The 23,602-nt window shown below is 40.3% G+C and overlaps 1 protein-coding gene across 11 annotated transcripts in view; it reads right to left on the bottom strand.

Annotated features, from left to right (window-relative positions):
* The window catches only part of nrcama (neuronal cell adhesion molecule a), a 60,679-nt gene that overhangs the window by 23,482 nt on the left and 13,595 nt on the right, over nt 1–23,602 (bottom strand). For all 11 annotated transcript variants that reach the window (XM_038739107.1, XM_038739111.1, XM_038739110.1 and 8 more), the window contains exon 2: nt 9,763–9,813. The gene's annotated coding sequence lies outside the window, so the exon portion shown is untranslated. The remainder of the gene's footprint in view (nt 1–9,762; nt 9,814–23,602) is intronic.

Here is a 23,602-nt window from a genome sequence, read left to right as displayed (position 1 = left end):
CTCAGTACACAGACAGATCACTATTTGTGCATGAATATACTGAGGCCACACTGATAGTAGAACCTGCAGTCTGTCGTGAAATTCAATTCAACATCAGTTATAGTTTCTTTGCAGACTGAGATTCAACTCCTTTGAGGAGACATCCAGCACATGCATCCTAACACACTAACCAGATCGCACTGAACCACAGTGTCTCCAGTCTCTGAGCCATGAGAGTACCCACAAACACACAGGGAAGAACTGCAGCCTAACTGTAAAGCCACCATAACTGCCGCTCCAGCTTCACACTTTTGTTATTCAACTTTGATTGTTGTTTGGTATTGAGCTGGTTGCATGCAGTGGATTTGTTAGAGCTTTTCCACTGAAAAGCGCTTCCTGTGAGCCAGATGTCTAAAATATTAAAGCTCCGTAGGGCTTGAAGGAACTGTAGAGTCTAGCGAAGCTTCTGTGAACTCATAACTATATGAAACACCTTTCACATATAAGTTGTCATGTGTTTCACTGTTACTAAAATAATTTACTATAACAGTTTTAGTAGGGCAAACATTCCCATTAAGCCAACATCTCATATAAGCCATAAGAGTCAAATAAAATAAAATACAGTGCAACAACATGCACCATGATAAACATTTATATGAATGTAGTTCACTCATTTACATTGAATGCCGTTTATATTATTGTACTGCTAAATAGATCTTTACCTTGTAGGGAACGCTAGCAAAAAAATCACACTGGGGTGGATGTAAATATATAGATTACTATAGAGATTACTTCTCTGCATGATCAATTTATAATTTGCATGTTTTTCTTTATATATATATATATATATATATATAGGTGGCAGTAGCTCAGTCCGTAAGGATTAGGCTAGGAACCGGAGGATTGCCGTTCGAATCCAGCTCAGACCAGAGTTGCGGACTGGCAGCTGGAGAGGTGCCAGTTCACCTCCTGGGCACTGCCGAAGGAGGCCTTGAGCAAGCACCTGAACCCCCAACTGCTCGGGGCGCCACACTGAGTGGCAGCCCCCTCACTCTGACATCTCTCTGTGTGTTGCTATGGGTCCTGTTTGTGCATGTTCGTGTGTGTGTCTTTCAGACCTGTCTGTAAAGAGAGATTAAAGCTCTGAATAGAAATGTTTGTTTTGTATATATATCAACAAATCATGAAGTGGGCTTATGTGAAGGGTACATTGAGCCCATTCCAGACATTTGACATATTTTGACAAATAAACAAAAAAATTATTAAATTAAAGTAATTATAAATAGACTTTCATACTAACTATATTCTCACTTAAATTTGGACAGTATTTATTTGGTGGGCTTGGTAGGGACGTTTACCCTATTGCTTCTTCTCATAAATTAAGACACAGAATGGAGTTTGGAGTTGAATGCAAAAAGTCATTTGCAGTGAGGAATACAAAATGTAAATCAATGCCAGTGGATACCAGAAAGAGATGCATTCTACACCAGGAGAGACACAAACATGTTAACACACCAGTCATGTGTGCAAAACTCCAACCTGCTTTCCAATGTTGTTGTCTCTGTCAGTTAAATAACTTTATTGGCAGACTGCTCTCCTTCCTCTTATCTCTCTTTCTCTCTCACACGCTTGACAACGCCCCATCAAGTGACCAGTCAAGCAAAGCAAACAGCGCTCATTGTAAGGTGAGAAAATGTCCTGACTTCTTTGCAGCAAAGCCTTTACTTGAATTTTTGATCAAAAAGGAAAACAGGGAGTAGTATTGCCTCACTAATCTGTTTTGATAGATAGGCTGCTATTCATGCAGGTTTCATATCTTTTTACCCAGTTAAGTATTATTTACTACAGCACATTTGTGCCGCAGACAAAAGGTGGATAATGTAACCATTTTCTTACCTTGGAAGGTAAGGAGAGACATTATATGAGGGATAGGAACAAAGCATTAAGCTAAAGTGAATCTATGCAGGGTGTTATACACTTTTCTGTTTCTTCTGTCAAACAAATTCTTGACACCGGGAAAAGCAGAGCTCAGGTGTTGAGTTTATGGTAAAAAAGACAATAACCTTTAGTGAGAATGAGGTAATGGGATATTTGCATTAATGGTACAGTTTAATTTCCAGAGAAATGTTTACACAGCATGCACAAATATGTCCTCGGATCTGTTTGAATACTGACACTGTGTGCTTAATATTTTTCAACAACACAAAAATTACACACACCCATACCGGAAAGACCAGTATACTCTTGTACTTTTAGCCAGTACAACAGTTTAACTGTTGCTCAAGAGCACTTCAGCCAGATTGTCAGGGTTGGAACCAGCAGCTCAGTCAGTCACAAGTTTCAACTGCTTAATTACACAGAGCCTCATGATGTAACTGCTGACTTCATCGGAAGCTGTCCGCTACATTGGAAGTTGTTGTAAGAGGAGCTTTTGCTACACTAACACCACTTGTTTGCAGTGAAAGAACAGAACTGGCGGCCTCTTTGTTTCCAATAGCCCCCAAACCGGATCCTACACAACCACCTAATCAGAACAAACTATCAGCCTGTTTCTGCTCGCACACACACACACACACACACACACACACACACACACACACACACACAGTTTTTCAGCTCCATCTGCAGAATCCCCCAGCGCCTGCTTTTCTCTGTGGCTTTGTGAAGTGCTGATGGTCAGCATGCGCCAGGCCATACCCCCCACCACCAACCCACTGTGCCCTACCCACCATCCACACCGCAACAACCACCCCATGGGGGCTATTGTCCTTCATGTTGTTTACCACTGGGATAATGCTGAAATGGCAGGGGGTGTTCTAGGGCACAAGGTGACACCTCCGGCAGTAAAATATGTAGCCACACTTCAACTAGGTATAATTCTTTACTGCATCAGAAAGTGTGCAGTATTGATAAAAAAAAAAGGAAATGTACACATACATGGTGGGAATGTTTGATTTTGAAACTCATGCAAAATTGTTGTACAAATAATTTACTAACCATTTTTTTTCTTCTCAGATAGGTTTTATAAGAAGTGCACAGCAGGATTTATACTTATCTGTCACTGATGTATATGAAGGCTCCCAAAAGTAATTTGGTGGCATTATCAACCGCCATAAGCATTCAATTTGATTAAGTTTTTCATTTGAGAAGAAAAGCAGCCATTACATATACATGATTTACTAGTTGCTGAGATGAATGGCAGTTGGTTCTAGCTTAAAATGACTCCACTTTGCGTAGTTTCAGCACATAACGTGGAGTGTGATGTATGTGGTAGCTGGCAGGAGCATCAGCTGTCACAAACACAAAGGTGACCTAAACTATGAAGATATGCTGAAGTCTTCTTGTGTTCTTCTTACTCCAAAACAGGGATGAACACTGGTTGGATACTGTTTGGCTCTGGTGACCAAGCTAGGGATTCTAACTAATTTAACAATTCTGACGTTTAAACATCATTTATCTGACATTCAAAGCTGGAGAGAATTAGCATACTTATTTAAGTGAAGGTAAAGTGAAAGTGAAACTTGTGAAAGTGAAGATCTGCTAAACCCCTCCTCTCATTACCAACTTAAAATGTAACCCTGCTGCAGTGAATTCCCATGCATCTCCCAGCTTGACAAGAATAGACTAGAATTTCCTTTTTCCTATTCAGGGAATGTGAGCAGCCCTGCCCTTCCCTGAACTGAATTTTAACAGTTTTCTCCAGGCATAATCAGGTAACAGACTGATCCTCGCTCAAAAGGTGAAAAAAAACACCTCAGGTGTCACACCCGCCGTCTGGACTGTTAACACGCACTGCTGTGTTCATCTTGTGGAAAAACCTGTTCTGAGAAAATGATTAAAAGCTCATTTGACATTAAACAAATAAGGATTATGTATGTATTTAAATTACAGGCGATGGACATTAAATGTAAATTCAAATGATAAATCATTGTAAATTCATGTAAATTGTGGTTTTGTTAAACTGAGAGTACAGGATGAAACAAACCACTGGACTCATCCATGTGTAACTCATCAAAAGCCATCACTGATAGCTGCCTTTAAAGTTTGCTTCGTCTGACATCCAATAATAGTGCTGGGATATTTGGACAATTGCACACATTTTGCTAGGCGTGTGGACCGGTCTGTTGGCTGCCGGGGACTTGGTTGGGTGTTGGGTGTGTGCCCATGTGCACATGAGTGTGTACGCATGCTTGTATGTGTTTGTTTGTGAGTGAATGTCTCGCCTGTCTAAGGTCATCTCATCAAAAGCCATGGGCTCAGTCAGAGCAGAGGGCTATGCTGGCTAAATGTGTGTGTCTCTGGTCTCTGTGTACACGCATTTGTATTTCAAATTTGAAATTAAAATGACTAAAAATGAAGGAAGTGGAGACAGGGCGATACAATGAGGTATTCACAATACCTGTTAAAAATCCATCTTGATATTTAACAAATTAATTTGATAGCCAATAATTTTCTAGCTTATACAGGCGACACCACAGTGAAGGCGTAGGTATAACAGCGAATTTGTTGCATCAATGCATTATTTATAAATCATGTCAATTCAGCAGCATCAACCTGCTATAGAAAATAGAGCGAATCGCTCACGTGTTTCCCAGTTTTTGGTAACTCCCAAATTACATTATACATAACCTGCAGCATTCTCATTTTAAACAGCATCTACATGGAAGCCTGCTAAAGAAGAGTATTGCTGTGTGTGCTGTACCCAGGTGTGTATTTGAAAAGAAGCCTGCACGCCCATTTGATAAAACTACCTAAAATCAATTCTCACCAGTGGCCACATAAATCCAGCCGGGCTTGTAAACGAGCCAAGTCTCATTGGTATTCCTGGGTGCTATTGCTAGGTATTGATGAGCACATACATGCACGTGGCCTTGGTACGTGACTCTGGGCTTTACTATGACATGAGTTACTGTGTGTGCCTCTGTGGATTTGTATGAGACTGTTTGTGTGTCCTTCAGGACATGACTGTTACCTTTGATTGAGGTTCCTTCATACCTTTTCCATTTAACTAGGCCTGATCAATCTGTGAAGAACTTGATTGTAGCTTCATCGCACCCTTTAAATGTGTTTGGACTGATGATGTTGCTATTCATACAGCTGGTTGTTGGGCTGGGCTAAAAGATTTAAGTTTTTTTGTCATGGAGTATCAAAATCGATAACATTTTGTTGTCTGGGCAGCATGAAAGTACACAGATATATGTTTAGACTGCTTTGCTTCCCTCAGTCTTTACCAACTAACTTCAATCATTTCGTCATCTAAACCATCAACCTGCCTCTTAGACCCCATCCCGACTAGGCTGCTAAAAGAAGTTTTACCCTTAGTCAGCACTTCTCTACTAGATATGATCAATCTATCTTTATCAACAGGCTATGTACCACAGTACTTTAAATTAGCTGTAATTAAACCTCTTCTGAAAAAGCCCAACCTTGATCCAGATGTTTTAGCCAACTATAGACCTATATCTAACCTTCCATTTCTCTCTAAGATCCTTTAGAAAGCAGTTGCCAAACAGCTGTGTGACTTTCTATATAGCAATAGTCAGGATTTAGAGTTAATCATAGCACAGAGACAGCACTGGTGAAAATTAATAAAGACCTCCTAATTGCATCAGACAAATGACTTGTCTCTGTACTGGTTTTATTAGATCTTAGTGCTGCATTTGATACCATTGACCATCAGATCCTATTACAGAAAATGTTAAACTCAGATAAAACTGAAGTTATTGCTCTGGGGCCTAAGCACCTCCGTGACGCATTATCTAAAGATATAGTTTCCCTGGATGGCATCGCCCTGGCCTCCAGCACCACTGTGAGGAATCTTGGAGTTATCTTTGATCAGGACATGTCGTTTAAGTCGCACATTAAGCAAATTTCAAGGACCGCCTTTTTTCACCTATATAATATTGCACAAATCAGGAACATCCTGTCTAAAAATGATGCAGAAAAACTAGTCCATGCATTTGTTGCTTCTAGGCTGCATTACTGCAATTCCTTATTATCAGCCTGCTCGAAAAAGTCCATTAAGACTCTTCAGCTGATCCAGAATGCTGCAGCACGTGTTCTGACAGGAACCAGGAAAAGAGACCACATTTCTACAGTCTTAGCTTCTCTGCATTGGCTTCCTGTAAAATCCAGAATAGAATTTAAAATCATTCTTCTTACCTGCAAAGCTCTTGATGGTCAGGCACCATCTTATCTTAAAGAGCTCATAGTACCTTACTATCCCACCAGAGCACTGCGCTCCCAGAATGCAGGGTTACTTGTGGTTCCTAGAGTCTCCAAAAGTAGACTAGGAGCCAGAGCGTTCAGCTATCAAGCTCCTCTCCTGTGGAACCAGGTTCCAATTTGGGTTCAGGAGGCAGACACCATCTCCACATTTAAGAGTAGGCTTAAGACTTTCCTCTTTGATAAAGCTTATAGTTAGGGGTGGCTCAGGTGAGTCCTGAACCATCCCTTAGTTATGCTGCTATAGGCTTAGACTACTGGGGGATTTCCCATGATGCACTGAGCTCCTCTCTCCTCTTCTTTCTCTCACCCTGTATGCAATCTCAGCCCATTAATGCATGTTACTAACTTGACTTCTTCTCTTTCCCATAGTCTTGTGCTTTCTTGTCCCTCTCCTCTCTCCTCCTATCACTTCCTGCAGGTGTTTCTGGCTCTGGTGCTGTGGAGTCTGGATCTGTGGTTGCGAGTCACCTGCTGCCCCCGTGTCCCTGCTCGACACCCTCTGCTACAATTATAGTTACTAGTCCTATTGTTATTATTGTTATTATAATCATTAACATTATGATTATTAGAATTAACACTACTAGAAATATCTGTACCATTTTTCATTCAGTCTATAGCAACATTATCTTTACTGTCTGTACCTCTGTGTGTATATTTTGTAGGCTGCCTCCCTCCCCTCTCTCTCTCCTTCCCTCCCTCTCTTTCTCTCTGTTCCTCTCTTACCCTCTCTCTCTCTCTCCTCCACCCCCAACCCGTCGAGGCAGATGGCCGCCCACCCTGAGCCATGGTTCTGTTCGAGGTTTCTGCCTCTTAAAAGGAAGTTTTTCCTTGCCTCTGTCGCCTAGTGCTTGCTCTTGGTGGGAACTGTTGTTGTTGTTGTTGGTTTTCTATAAATATCATCACAGAGTATGGTCTAGACCTGCTCTTTTATGAAAAGTGCTCTGAGATAACTGTTGTGATTTGGTGCTGTATAAATAAAATTTAATTGAATTGAAAAGCAAACTTGATGCCAGTCTGGCCAGTAGTTGTTGGTAGTGATGAAAGGCTAATGGAGCAAATATAAGGATATAATGATAACAGAGATGGTTGGGGGGGCGGAGGATCAGGCTGAAATGTTGAAAGGAAAGAAAAGGGCATGATGGGAAGGGAGCAGGAGGTGAGGGGTTTGGTACTGATTGACGGTTTTATAGCAGCGCAACAAGCTGGCATGCCCCTTTTTTTCTCCTCCACCCATCTGTTCATCAGGATTACTCATAGAGATGTGTGGAGGAAGTGAGGGTAAGCTGTGGGAGGGCAAAGACTGGAAGAGGAGAGGAGAGGAGAGGAGAGGAGAGGAGAGGAGAGGAGAGGAGAGGAGAGGAGAGGAGATTCATCATCACAACCTACAATAACTGAACTCAAACCACTTTTCCATGACACCTTTTAAGTAAAATAAACTGCTGTGATAATGACTCACAATTATGGATCAGTGCAATATAGCAGAGGGCTCTCAAGGGGCTATTCAGGTAACAATGATAGTAATGTGAGGTGGAAACATTTTAGCACGTTGTTATGTAATACTGTACTGCAGCGCTTCTTTACTTACTAAGTCATGGCTCCCTAGTGGTAAATACGTATTATAGGTTTTCCACAAGGCAGATACAGTATGCTGTGTACTACTGACCTGTCATCTGTGTTCATTAAATGGAGAGTTTTCTTGTAAATGTCAATGCTATGTATTTGTATAGCGACCTTTCTAGTCTACCGAACACTCAAAGCGCTACATGGCATTCACCCGTTCATACACTGAGCCTGAATGCTCAAACAGAACTATAATTCACACACATTCATACACCAATGGAACAGCCATTCAGGGGTTGAGTGTCTTGGCCAAAGACACTAACACATGGAGCCTGGAAGAGCTTGGGATTGAACTGCTGATCTTCCAATTAGTGGGCAACCCGCTCTATCTCCTGAGCCACAGCCGTAAACAAATGTTTACAAAAGTTATGTTTACATTCAGTGATATTCACAAAAGCCTTTAGGTCACAAGCGCATTTCCTTCCTCACTAAACATCTGCGAAGCAGTTTTTTTTTTTTTTTTTAAGTATTGTATATCCAGCATACACCCACGTTTAGCCTGCAGTCTTCTTCTTCCCTGTCTTTGTGCATTGGATCATATCTTGGCCTGCGCGAGATAGAAAAACAGCTCCATAGCGCTACTAGATGACCAAGACTCCACAGGAAACATTTAATACAAGCCATGTTGTTTATACTACTGCTGCTCAGTATTTAGGTGAAAATATAAATTGTACTAAAGTGAGTTAAGAGCAGTTGAAACCTCCATGTGTATATGCAATTTGTTGTATCTCAAAATACTATCTATTCATCGTTGTTTTCTTGGTCTAAATCTGTTCTTATAATATTTGTGAGCGCATAAGCAATCAACATTTTTGGACTACTGGAGAATTAGAGTTTGTTTTTCTAGATTTTTTAAAATATTCCTGCCTTGCTCACCTGAGTACTCATCTTCTCTCTGTTTTGTGTGCAGTTTGTACGTGCACAGCAGTTTGTTCAACAGCACGTGAGCAGGAGGTGATGCCAGGACATGTGGCTCCAAACACATGCTGGGTATTCATATTGTCCTCTCAGCTTTCAGGGTGTGGACATGGTTGTGTTTTTTACTGTATGCTTAAGGCTTTTTGCATGTTTATATTTCATTGTACTCCAAATGATGCTTGGCTTTTGGCAGCATGTTGGCTGAATTAGGGACTGATCCTAAACTCTTCCACGAACAGAACAGTCTTTAAATCCATGAGCCCAACCTGACACCATGCTCCCGCTTCCACCACGAACAGTAAATATCTTCAAATCTATCACTAATATTCTCACTTCCCCTATGATTTCATTTCTGCATCCGTTTAATTGTGATTTTTTTTTTTTTCATCTTCCACATAGCGACAAAAAGCTAAACAACACAATCCTGGCATCAAGCAACTGTACTTTGCTGGGCTAGTACTTGGTCAGTGTACAAACTGCAGATACCAAGAGGGCTCAGCCAAGACTGCAACGAGTATAAATCAGTCACTGTCAACTGTCAGACACGCCTCAAAACTCAGCACTTTTTCACCATGCTAAATGACCTTTCTTATTTGAAATACAGCCATGGTTTGAAAACTGATATGACTTTCAAATGCATTCCCAAAGATTTTTGCACTGGAGAGCCGCCATTGACAGTTTCATAATATCATGTATGGCCATTTAGTGCATAAATGAATACAAGCAACAGTGCATATAATACAGTTATCCTCTCAGCCTATATCATTTGTATACACAAAATGCACAAGGGGAAGCTGACTGACACATCCAGTGACATCAGTGTGTACACCGCATGTAGGAGCAAAGAATAATCAGCTGCAGTGGTATTATGAGCGAGTGAAAGCAAATTCTAAAGACAGTTATTGTTGTTATTGAATCTGATTGGTGACCTGTTTGTATACCAAAGGTTACCAGCAGCTAAATAATGGATATAATAGTAAGCAGAGGAAGTCTATTCATTTACAATATTTGACTTACCTGAGCGAATTTAATCTCAGCTACTGTGTATCTTCAGGAAGTGGGTCAAACCTGCAACAATGAGAAGAAGGACATCACCCATTAATGGGGCTGTTTTTCAGCCAAAATCTGTCCCAAAATCCCTTCCCATTGGACTAACCAGTTCTAATACTGTGTACATTCTTGCCACCAGACTATATAATGTTATACTGCATATGAATATCAGTATCATAAAGACTGTGCTACAACGACTGCTACTACTTAATCTCTTGTGATATTATGGAGCACTGATGTTTTTATTACAACTCATTTGGCAAAGAAATCATAGTCCTGCACAGCTTATAATCATGCAAACTCAGATCAGTGTCCTCCTATTACTAGCATCAGATAAGCTGGAAGGATATGAATGAGCAGTTAAATAAGACACTCAATGTTTTAAAAAAGAAATTGGTATTCACTAAAAATGACCGTAGGTACGAAGGTGCATCATTTAAAACTTAGTAGAGAAAGTAAGAGCTTGGTTAACAACAACTCTTCTAATGAACACAACCAATTGCAGTTTACAAAATATGATTGAGACATAGGGACATATTCGGTTCTCACAGCTAACAGACTTTAATTAATTCATCAGTACAGGCCAGTGTCACATACGCAGCGCAACATGAATACATGGGCACATCCTCCAAGCTCTCCAAGGGATACCCAGTGAATTACTGTGTCTTGTGAAAACAAGGCCTTCAATCAATAACCAAAATGTCTCCAGTCATTTTTATTACTTTTACCTCCAGCGGTGGACACGCATAAGTGAAACACACACACCCAGTGCCCCCCACCTCCCGCAAACAGGCTTTCCTTCGTGACCGCGAATGCATTATCATAATCTCCAGAGAGATTCTCCATTCATCTCACATTAGCAAAACAAATGTGACAGATAAGGAATGACGGCCATTAAAACTGTAGCTCAGAAGAGAAAGATGGTAGATTATGTGAGTATCCATTAATAAGCCAAGGTCGAGCTGTTTGAACTCATTGGATAATGGAAAAGATAAGGAAGGATGTTTGAACTCCCTGCAATGACATGGGTGGGTAGCTGCGGTCACAGATTGAGAGATTGGAGGAACGCCAGCGACCCAACCCAACCCCAAGCCGTGACCTGTTACCAGGGAAACAGAAGGATGTAGAGAGAGAGATGCAAACAGAAAAAGCAGGGGCAAATTTTTTCTTAATGTCTATCATCAGCACATTAGAATAAACCTGGATAGGTTTACCTAAAAGTGTATTTATTGAATTAATTAAACTACCTGACTGAACTGAACTGATCTGATCTGAAATGAGCTGTATTGATCTTATCTCAGCTGAACTGAGACCAGAGAGGGCATACACAGAGGAGGGGAAAGAGGGGAGGAAAAAAGAGAGGGAGATGTTAATGAAGAGAGACAGGAACGCACCGAGACATCAGAAAACCCCCGGCAGGAGAGGCAGAGCAAGAATGATAGGAAAAAGAGTGTTGAGAGAGAGAGAGAGAGGGGGCACATGAAAAAATGAAGAGAAATCTGAAACATGCATTATTAACGGCTAAATCTAAAAGCACTTCATCAGAGTGTAAGAGAGGAGGGTGAAAAGAGATACAGAGACAGAGTAGAAAAAAAGAGAGTGGAGGTGGCAAGACAGAAAAGCTAGCAGACCTAACCCCAAGCTGCAGCACATTACCATGTAGACGAAAGGAGGGAGACAGACCCTGGATATGAAATGTCAACAAAGATATTTCCTTTTAAAGGCATAGTTTGACATTTTGAAAAAATATGCTTATTCAGCTACTTACCAAGAGTTAGATGATAAGATCAATACAAGCTACAGGAAGGAGATGTTTAGCTTACCTTTGAATAAAAACTGGAAATAGGCAAACAGCTAGCCTAACTCGATCCAAAGCTAACAAAATCCACCTACCAGCACATCTAAAGCTCACAAATGACCACATTATATCTTGTTTGTTTATCTGTACAAAAACCGAAGGGTGAAAAGGACAATTTGCTGTTTTATGGAGGGGCTATGTGCTGCATTATTTCTGAGCTAAGAGCAGTGACCTCAAAAAGTCTGCGTTGGTTGCCTAGCAAGCTAATGGTGAAGAAAAGACTCCAAGAAGTCAAATGTAAAACCATAAATTGTTGTCTTTACACAGTTTTGTGAAGTGTTAAATGGTGAGCCTTAAATGGGCCGTTAGGCAGATTTTGTTTCATTTTGGCAGAGCCGAGCTAGCCGTTTCCCATTTCCTCCCTTTATGCTAAACTAAGCTAACTGCCTGGTTAGTAGCTTTCATTTAATGGACAGACGTGAGAGTGGGATCAGTCTTCTGAGCGAATTCTCGGGAAGAAAGCAAATCAGTTTATTTGTCAAAATGTCAAACTTCTTCAAATTTCTTTAAAAAAAAATTTATTCTACAGACAATATATTTACTTCAACTGTATCACTGAAATAATCTGGCCTAGTACGTAACCTATGGTTGATTTGATATGTTGTCAAAAGACGTCTGGAACTCGACCCTTTCATATATGAGTTTCACATACAGTATATGCTTGTTAATTAATTTTGACTTTTAAAGTACTCCACAGTATATTGTATAATGATGAGTTAATGTTTTGAATGTGTGATGAAGCAAAAATAGATCAGATTCGTTCACATCTTCAGTAACTGACTAAATTATCTCTATGACAACAGTGGGAATGTGAAATATAAGCTCTGTGAATATTAAACATTCCCTGGAGAGGCCAGTGTTTTTCTCAGTGTCCTGACCAACTACAGTAAGATCACTATGTCTGATTACTAAAGCCATATGTCCCAAAGCCATGTGCCACTCTGATTTACTATCCAACTTGTGTTTCAATTAGCTGACTGACTGGATTTTATGGATCCACTGGGAACCTGTACACGGCAATTCTGAATGTTTTTTGGTGATAGAATAACTGACTCCAGGCAGGAATTGAAATGAGGATGCACGTGCACGCCCAAAAAACCCACTTAACACCCCTTTATACAGTCTATGGTACATAGACACATCCTGATAAACCCATACACACAAGCAGACATTATTTTGAATGTGGGTTGAAAATACTTTTGGTGACCACGTAATTCCAAGTTCCTTCATATCCATTAAAAATAGAAATATATGTTTTAAATTCACAATAAAGTATTTATACCTCAATATAACAATAAACTTTATTGATATAGCACTTTTCAAAAAGTGCCTAAAATGGTTGAACCAGGTGTAAAACATATTACAATATCCCATACAAAGTAGCACAGTACATAGCCTACAGTATCTAGTTTTGGTATGAAAGTAAAGAGTGTGATTGTATTGGCATCCTACTGTACCATTTGAAACATTCGGCTTGTGATCACATTAATGGCTTGGCAGGCTTCATGATTACTGTTACACAATTATGAAGCTTGTTAAAAGTACTTTTTGTAAACATGGGCAATCAATGTGGAAAATAAGCATTTATGTTTGTTGTCTTTTTAATCTCTAATACTGTAGCTGCTAAATCAGCCATGTTTTCCATTTGTTAATTGTACAATTGGAGCCTTCCAACTCTACAAAATAATTGCAAGGGTAAGCTGCCATCCAAATGGATCCATCCTCAACAGTGAGCAAGATAATCTGTATTTCTGTCTGGTGCCCAGGCTACCATGAATGAAATCTGACTTTCTCACACATGTGATTTCCAGACACCAGTTGCCCTGGAGCTGGAGCTGGCCAGAGCAAACAACAGGAAACACAAAAGCAACACTTGTACACAATGTTTCTTTAAATAAATATAGGGTGTCAGCAGCACATCAACAGAGGAAAGAGGTTGAAGAATGTGCAACTGCCTTTCAGTGAAAAAGGTTGTGCTATGTAGAAAAAGATAAATCCTCTTCTCTTTTAAACACGGCGCAGAGACACAGGGTTTGCAATGTCAAATTGAGAAGCAATGCAATGACTTGGTAGTTAGCTATGGAAGCAATAGAATCTGGAGGATGAAGATTGTCTGTTCATCAAGAATCAGAGATACCATCTGCATGTGATGAGATTTTGATGTAGGCCTTGGGGGTTATTTATTACCCACGATGTGTGCTTGTGTGTGTGTATGTTTGTGTGTGTTCTATGCCAGTGCACATCTGTCTATATGTACCTATAGTCACAGAAAATGATAAACGATTTAATACATAATAATGCACCGTGTCATTGTGCCGTATAGATACAATGTTCCACACTTCCATTTACAAAATGCCCTGGCACGTAGGCATTAAAATTGTTTTTGCATTTTCAACACAAATCCATCAAAACTGTGAATTAGCCAAAGCAGATCAATAAGACCAGTCAGCGATTTTCACTACCTAAGATTTCACCTTGATAATTTCTGGCTGACTGAAAAATACGTACTACCCAAGGAGAGGAAACTTTTTGGGAGATTAGGAAATAAACTTGAAACTAGATCCATGCAGTTAAAATAGCAGTTTTAACCCTTTTTAGAAAACTGTGAAAACAGTTCAGGGTGCCTTTACAACTGCTTTTGAAGTCTCCACTGAAGAGTTCAAACCCACACATCCCTTGTGATGTAGATGTATATATATGTATATATGTGTGTGTGTGTGTGTATGTTGGACATGGAGACTTAAAGGGGGGGGTTGGTTGCCATGGCTATGTTTTTTTTAATTTCAGCAGTCTGTGAGCATCCTTCTGATGACAGACAACATACAGACACAGTTCAGTCCAACACAAAACGAGCAGTCAGGGAGAGCTGAGTTTAATAAAAGAGATTTACTGCCTCGTGAAAGTTTTTTCTCTTCCCTCCAGAGGTTAAAGGGACGATTCTCACATCCCCACTGTTCACACTCGACACCACACAATGCACACAATGAAGACATCAGGAATGTCACACATGCACACAGAGACGGTAAGAGCAAGAAAGATAAATCAAGATGAAGGAGCAGTAGGAAGTAGCATTCCTGTGCTGCTTATCCTCAGCTAAGCTCTCTGCAACTGAAGTGGAGCATATTGTAAAAGTGTCCAGGTATGAGAGTTCTCTGGGGATCAGATACAATAATCAGACTCATTTTTCAGCCCCAACAGAGGTGTGCATGTACGAGAGCGAGAGTGAAGCAGAGAGAGAAAAAATTTGAGAAAGACATGGGAGGGACAGGAGAGTGGGAGGTCAGGAGCAACAGAAGAAGAAACAGACTGTAGAAAAAGATGACTTGTGAGCTGACTGAAAAAGACAAAATACTTTGCCATATGACGCACGGGTCCATTAAAACAGTCACAGTGGGAGAGAGGCCTGCCATAGGATTTGATTTCTATGTTAATGCAGGATTCTGGCAGGCTGTGGAGGGGGGTTCCTCCCAAGGCTAAGCTGGGGGGACCTCATTTAAGACAAACATGCACTCCTAACATGGATATAAGGTCGACCTATCTGACATTCAGTATGACTTTCTTCACAGTTACCATGCAATGAATCACTGTGTTTGGATTTACTATGGTGCCCCACAAGAGATAAAAGCTTCTGTGTTAAGCCTACTCTCAATTTAAAATTCATATATATAAAAAATAAACCAACATGAAGAATACTATACACATCTTACTGTAATTCTACATGTGTGTTTTGAGAAGTTTAAAGTTAAGATATGCCATATGTTCAGTTCTTCTCTTACAACAATACTCACATGGCCACATCTACTTAAAAAAGCCTTACTGCTGGTTGCTGTGTTCGTTCCTCTTCCATAGTGGCCATGAAGACATCCCTTTGTAACATAATTCCAATGGAAGTGAAGGGGGACAAAATCCCTGGTTTACTTTGTGTTTCTATCCCTCTGCTGAAACAAAGCAATGAAACACTTTCCTGGCAAATAAAAGTGGGGATTATGTATTAATAAGACTGAAACTTTGGAAGATTCCCACTTGAGCTGACTAACTCAGACAGTGCAGAAGAATATGAAGCTTGAAGCAGCTCAGGGTTTAAAGGGTGTAAACAGTACACCTAATCCTAATTTCTCCATCATAATGAAACAGACATCTGTATTTAGCCTCTGTGTTTGTCCCGAAAATTTGACTTAAAATGAATTTTGATTATAGCCTGATTAATCATTAAATACTGATCGTTGTGTAGCTCTCTTGCTCCGGCAGGGGTTGCAGGTTATCTGAAGCCTACATTGTTAAAGCCACAAAGTAACACTTTGTTTTCTTGTGGTTAGTGGAAGTTACGAGGACAGGGAAGTTGTAGCTTCAGGCAGCCACGGCGGACTGATCTGACAGATGTGACAGACACTGCACTGATGAAATGAATAAAATAAAAATTAGGTAAAAGATCATGATTTAACCACTGACATATTCACAGTTGTTGTGTTTTTCCTAATGATAGACAGGTGACTTCATGAACAAAATAATATTATCGTTGTGTTTTGATTTTCAAGTGTGTTAATGTTTAATGTTCATTGACCGTCCCGAATTTCACCCATTCTCATCTGGACACCCTAGTTGTCATTGTAGTAATTTATCAATTACTTCACAGAGAATTATGTCACTATCTCTCACAAAAAGACCTAATGGTGGCCAGTATTGCCAAATAAACCAGATCCATGAAGATCTGAGAGGCTGTCACTCACATCACCATGGAGAGAGTCAAGCAGAATAACACCCAGAGTGCTTTGCCGAGCAGAGCTTGGCCATCAGTGACATGTCAGAAACACGTTGAGAAAAAATGTCAATGCAGCCAGCACCCTAGAGACCATCTCATCTGAAGGACCAACACAAAAAGGGAGGTGAGGGAAAGACAAAGATGGGGACAGATGTGGAGTAAAGCAATGAGAGTGAAAATGAGTGGAGGGCAATGACAAATGGAAAAGTGGAAATGAGAGTGTGAGGAACAAAGGGGCTGTTGAGAAGGGAGGGCAAACAGTGGAGAGTATAGACCTAAAGGATGCCTGGGAGACGTCTAATATTGACCACATATCTTCCACCTAACGCAGAGAAAGGCAGGAGAGTAGGAACAGAGAATTGAGGCCTCCTAATATTAGTAACACCAGTGAAGCGGGATTTCTCTAGCTATGTGTATTTAGGGCTCCTCACAAAAACCATGTTCTTAGCTTAAAGCTGTGATGAGGACATGACAAGTGAACACAAAGGCTCCTCAGACACACCACAGCAGCTTACTGTCACAGACAGATATTACACTTGCTACATTCTGTTTGGCAGTGCAGCTGTAACCAAGTGAGATTACTGTAAATGGGATATCACTTTTTTTTTAACTGTTCAAAAAAGCTCCCACATGGAGAGTGATGCCAGATTGTAGCTCTATCATACTGTAAAAAAGACTACACACACTTCTCACTCCTCTGCTACAGCCTCAAACCACGCAAACAAAAGCAGCGCACAGCTGTGTAATTGGTATATCCTGCAGCAATCATGCGACAGAAGAGTCTTTGAAGGAAGATCAAAACTGAAAATGAGTGATGGCAGGAGATGACATTACTGAATTTGCTATTTTTGGAAAATATCAAGGAACAATGAGGCCTGGTGTTTCATCCATTTTCTTGCACACCTCTCTCAGGGTTTCTGGGTGTATGTAAATGTGGGTATGGATCATCCTGCTGACAGTACATCAAATTTCACGTCAGTACCAACTCAGGGTTTTGATGGAGCTTAGATGTATGCAAATGGTAGCATGCTGAGCATGATAAACATCTTATCAGCATGTTACCATGGTGACTGTGTGCATGTTAGCAAGCTTACATTAGCGTGTACCTCATAGTTGCACACTATGGAAAGATCATCCTCTTAGTGAAATATCAGTCATGCTGATTTGATGCAAAAGATTGGACATTAACCAAAACCACTATCTTTCCTTAAACGTAACCAAGTGTTTGAGTACCCCCAACCACCCTGACCCCATTCCTATGACTTCTGTCCTTCTGAAGAATTGTAACACAAGAATGTCACACTTCCAGTATTGCAAAAAAAAAAAAGCTGAACACAACTTCTGTTCCTCCAAAATGTCTTTGGCAAAGAAAATGAGTAGAATACAAATGTAGACAGGTTTGGAATGATTGTGATGATCAATCAATCAATGATGAGAATAATTGTTTTAAAAAACTTGCTCTACAATTCAGATGGCACAGTATGGACTGTTTCAGCACCATAAGGAAACGGCGACAACAGTGAAATGCTAATATGTAGTGTGTGATTATCTGTGTGTCTGTGCATATGCATGGCTAACACAAAGTGACTAATTACACTCCACTCAGCAGTTCCACTAGATTGAATGTGAAAGCTCTAAAACACACACTTAACTTCACTGGTGAGGCTTGACATTAGCAGTCCACTTCTGAAAAAGCAGACTAAACAGAGCGTTCTCTAAACAGCACCATTATGCATGTACTAGCCAGAGCTCTCGTGTTAGTTGAATGAATGTGCTTGTGTGCTTTGCTTTTCAATTTGATAAATGCTGCATTTGTTTATGGTGCTTGAGGTTGAATAAACACTCAATAGCCCAACAGACAATGCTCGATATGCTTTGTCTATTAATGTGGCTAAATTATTTTGCTAACAAAGGAAGCCTTAAAAAGCAACAGAAGCCATATGCAAATGTTCCTGAGGCCTTCCTGAATTAGGCTATGTGACAGCCATGATTCATGACCTCACCTGAGCGGCAAAAGTGAAATAGCTTGGTGGGAATTATTTGGGTGCAGTCATGGTTCAGTAATGCAGTGGCGATGATGCTTCCTTGCTGTGGTGTGCAGGATCACTGTAGCGTGAATTAGACAGACGTGCATCGATATACTGATACTCATACACATAGATTCAACACACGCACATGCAAAAACTACTTTATCTGCCTTCCACCTTTGCCCTGATTTTCCTTAAACAAATTCACAAAGAAACAACATTGCCCTGCAGTCAAATCCAACGAGCAAAGCAAACCATAGCATCAGCCTGTCAGTCTGAAAAGCTCAAAACGGTCTACAAAATAATATTGCTATTAAACCTTTTGGATAAAAATATCTGCTCTTCTGCTAATTTGATACATTTGTGATACCGTAGATGACAATCCACTGAGAATCCTGGAGTGTCCCAATAACCTCATTATTTGACACCAATCTTGGAAGTGAGAAGCACTGACTATATCTATCCTTAGACACCCTAACATGGCTTTTAGAGCTCAAATCAATAAGTGCTGTTTCTTTTAAACCTGCCAATCTCTGACCATTCATCAAATGACTATAATCAACACCTCTTCTGATCTTAGTAGTCCAAAAACATCATATTCACCGTGTTTGAATTCTTGTTCTAAATTTTTTAAAAGTTATATCATAATGTCTAAAGTTATCATCAGTCTGCAACGTTCATCTTTAAATGAATTAAACCTCTAATGAAGTCTGCACCTTATAGTTACTTTAATTAATACTTCAGTGTCAACAATGAATCAAAGGAGAGGGTCACTGGTAGTGAGGAACCCACAGGGAGATATCACTCAACTCCGCATTTTCGCTGAGCTCTATGAAGTATCTTTCAGCTCATTGTTTTGCTTTTACTGCTCACAACCTCACTCTTTTGGTTCAATTAGTAATTGCAGGTTTAACTATAACAATGGCTTGCCATTACCTTTTCACAGTAGAGACCATGTAGATTTTCTCAACTGGCCTATGTCCCTCTTGCTATACCAACATCTGCTAACACAAGGCTAACAGCCAACATGGATGATCACATGGATGATCAACAAGGACCACTCTTGTGCGAACAGAAGAGTACAGATACAGAACAATTTTTATCCCCTGTTTAGCCAAGCCCGGATCAGCAGGACAAGCGTGACTCAGCAGAATTTAAACCCAATAAAAAAATTAGTCACCAAGAGACCATTACCCCAGGTGTACAAACAGATCAGTCCTTGAACTGACTCCAAGTATTCCCTGTAGATCATAAAATTTCATTATATAATGATTTCCTGCCACACTTTCTCAAAAATACATCGCCTTTTAGGCCTCCATACTAGCCTAAATGACAGCAGCTCTGGTCTGTCGGTTTATAACAGATGCAAATGCACAAATCTGAAACCTCATATATACATGTAAAGTCAGGCTCTGGATTGGACCTATCAAAGTGTAGCAGACCCAAGCAGTTTGCTATCATTCAATCGCTCGTCGCAGGCATCTGCTATTCACTGCTGCCCACGGGGCTCTACAGCCTTGTTGGCTAGTGGTGCTCGTGGTAGGCCAGAAAGCAAGGACCCTGCTGTTAAAGAGAGGCTGTAGCTATCTATATACAAAGGCTCCACTCAGCACACTGGTACTCTAAAAACAGATGCTGTCTGGGCTAATGAGTGTAGCTCGCAGCAAAGCGGCCCAGGGTTTACATTGGGACAGTCCACAATTCTCATCTGTACAAACGCATCCTCTGTTATGTTTACTAGCCTATTAAAGGTTATGCCTCATTTTATATCATTTATATTTACATTATGACCTCAATACAACTATAATTTAATTGTTCATTTAAGTCAAACTAAATCTTTATTGTCTCACTTGAGACCGAATCCCCCTTCTTTTGGCTAGCGGAGAATCCGACTAACAAAATGCCCATCTGACCTCTGGGATTTTGGATAAACAAGATAAACTGAGTTAACCCACTCGACTCCATCCAGTGTGTTAATGAGCTTGTGAAGGATCACACAGCTGTCTAAAAACAGGGGTCTCTGCTTTCAGCAACACTGATGCCCTCCGGGTCCCCAGCCCTAATCCCAGGATCAATAATCCTGGTGTCAGTACAACCCTATGTGCTGACACATGGATTTGTAATTCCTGATATACACTATCTATCGGTGTGTTCATGTGAACGCTCTGGTCAATTCCAAATCACAAAAAATTGAAAGGAAACAAAATTTGACAACAGAGAAAAGAACAACAAGCAAATCCTAATCCTGATTTTGAGACCATATCCCTCTCCCATTTCTCTGACAGAACAAGGACAATACATCCCCAATCATCCCAAATTCGACCCTGCTACATGGAGGAGTGTGAGTGCAAGTGACAAGAGGGGCAAAGCACTCAATAATTCATCACTCAGTATAGTATGTTCTGGCCTGGCTTTGATACACCAAAGCAGCGGCAGTGCTTCTAAGCAAGAAGATAAGAGACATATTTTTGCATATATATGTGAGAGGATATCAATTATTCAAGCATGAATCACCTCTCAAAGAGGACCCAACAGTTAGCTCAAAGTTGTTCTTTTTATTTAGCCATTTTCCGGTGTTACATTAATGTCTGATGCCATCAAGAAAATATTCCATTATTTAGAGTAGGTGGCTTCGTAGTTGTAGCTGTTATCTGAATGAACCTCCTACATCCATTTTCAAAAACCGCAAAATTATGTAATATGGAAAACTGCATTATTAAAGAGGAATAATGGCTGAAAGCTGAAACTTTTACCAACCAAAAGACACATGACAGCTTAACAAAAAGACCGCAACTAATCCCAGGATAAATAATCCTGATTATTTTCATCATCAAATTATCTGCCTATTATTTTCTCCATTAATCTGTAAATCATTTGATCTATAAAACATATGAAAGTGGAAAAAGCACAAAATGAATGCGTGTTTTGCCTGACCAACAATACCCAAAAGTTTAGGACAACTGGTAAATGTTTATATTTGAGAAGCTGGAACCAGTAAAAGTTTAGAATTTTTGCATGAATTCAGTGTCCTGCTCCTAGTTGTTTCTCCATCAAATTATTTCAAGCATAGAATTCACTGCTACATCTTTTATGACATTGTGTGAATGGTGGTCAACATTTATATCAGCTTCCTGGGCACAAAGATGTGTATTCTATATTATATTCTCTTTGATGTATAGTCAGTCAGGACCTCCCATGATCCGTCTTTGAGAAGAGGAGGATATAGATTGGGGTGCATCAAATCTGTGCCATAATTTAACACCATCAAAAGAAATCACAGGCATCATGAGTCAAGCAGTGATATTCGCAGGAAGATACATTTATAGACAGATGCATGGATTTATGAGACTTAAAGTTATTCAAAGAAGTCGCACATATGCAAGTGTAGACATTACCACAGAATTAACTGTATCAACTGTCTGACAGTTACGGGACACTCCCTGGACACCTGATAGCTTGTGTTACCTGATTATGTGAGTGTGCACACAGGGGAGACCACCGTGGGAAAAGTATGTGATACCCATTTTAGAAAAGAAGCTGCTCTTCCACTTATTAATGGGCCTTTTGTAGAGTGAATACCTTACAGGTAATATATCACATAGCTGTAATGGATGACTGGCTTCAATGAATATATAACAAAGTGAAGGAGTTTCCTGTGCTTTAGAAAGGACACACTGTTACACCGCTGGCACCAATAGCCCAGTTTTCTCTTCTTCTTCACTTCACCTATATTTGCCAAACAAAACGATGTCAGGATTTAAGAGGTATGTCATAGAGACAAACATGGACTGGCTCCAGTGGGTAGCGGCCGAGAGCTGCCTTGCATTTTGCGGGATAAAAGGTTAAATGGGCTTTGTGAGTCATGGATCAGAGCAGAGTGGAGGAGAGATGGAGTGGGTTGACGGTCAATACGAGCAGTGTTGAAGATGGTGGGAAAATGCTGGGAGGACACTGGGGGGGGGGGGGGGGGGGGAGCAGGGGAAACAGGCGTAGTGCAGAGCTGTGTGCAGCCCTCCTAGGCATGGAAGTCATTATAATTTAAAGAATGTGGATGCGTTCAAATGTCAAATTTGATAACGTCATTTTTGTGGAACAAGTAGTTGTATAACTGTCGACCTGTCCAGGGTGTACCCCGCCTTTCGCCCTATGCCAGCTGGGATTGGCTCCAGCCCCCCGCGACCCTGTACGCAGGATAAGCGGTTGACGATATATGGATGGATGGAAGTAGTTGTATATATGACTTGCAAACAAATAACATCATGTCACTTTTTGAAAGTTAATTTCTTCAAAGCTGCTCTAGTCAATATTTTTATATTAGCAATGGATCAATGTGATGATGTAATATGTGAAAGGAGTTGCTCATAAAGTTACGGACAAACCCAAAGAACATCGTTACCTGACTCAGTGGCTCTATGGAGACTGTTAGCATATTTCAGCTCATTATTTTGGTTTTAACGGCCTGCTTTGTTTTACTCACGCAGCTCTCACCAGCGTCAGTTGTTCGTAGTAATAAAGTACTGATAAACCCATGGTACGCTACGTGATCAGCACCAAACGTTAAACAAAACAGATTTAGCTGCTAACATGGAGCATTTAGCAGCTACAGTATAGAGCCACCTATTTCCCTCAGGAGTTGGAGGAAACCGAAACAGAGCTACAAGTAAAAAGTCCATATCAAACTTACATTTGGAACATGACTCCAATTAAATGCTAATGCTATGTATCTGCTGGATGTATCAATAAGCCACTGTTTGCTAACTTGTTCGCCATATGAACTTAATAAGGGGTTAATATGTCAGTGTTGTGTTACAGCTCGTTGCCTGAGTTTAATGTGTCACACCTAGACAATTTCACTCCTTGTCATGCCCTTCAACGTGAAGGAAAAAAAGACATGCAGACATTAATCAGTAAAACACATGGCTGTCTCACCAAAACTATAGCTTCTGGCTCCCAGCCAAGTAATTAAAATAGCTAATTATCTATGTACTAGTGCAAATAGGGGGAAAAAAAGGTTTAGTAGAATATCTTAATTTTAATTCAGCATTGCAAATTGTAAAATTAATTGAGATTTGGAAGCGCATTGGTGATAAACAGTTTATCTTTGATCAATTAACATGCAGAGTGTTGTATAAAAAGAGCAAAGTACATTATATGCAGTATATC

Source organism: Micropterus salmoides, unplaced genomic scaffold (genome assembly GCF_014851395.1).
Source record: "Micropterus salmoides isolate LMB-PRFRI ecotype aquatic unplaced genomic scaffold, ASM1485139v1 Ms_hic_scaffold_23, whole genome shotgun sequence".
Taxonomy (NCBI): domain Eukaryota; kingdom Metazoa; phylum Chordata; class Actinopteri; order Centrarchiformes; family Centrarchidae; genus Micropterus; species Micropterus salmoides.
This window is presented reverse-complemented; position numbering and strand designations above follow the sequence as displayed.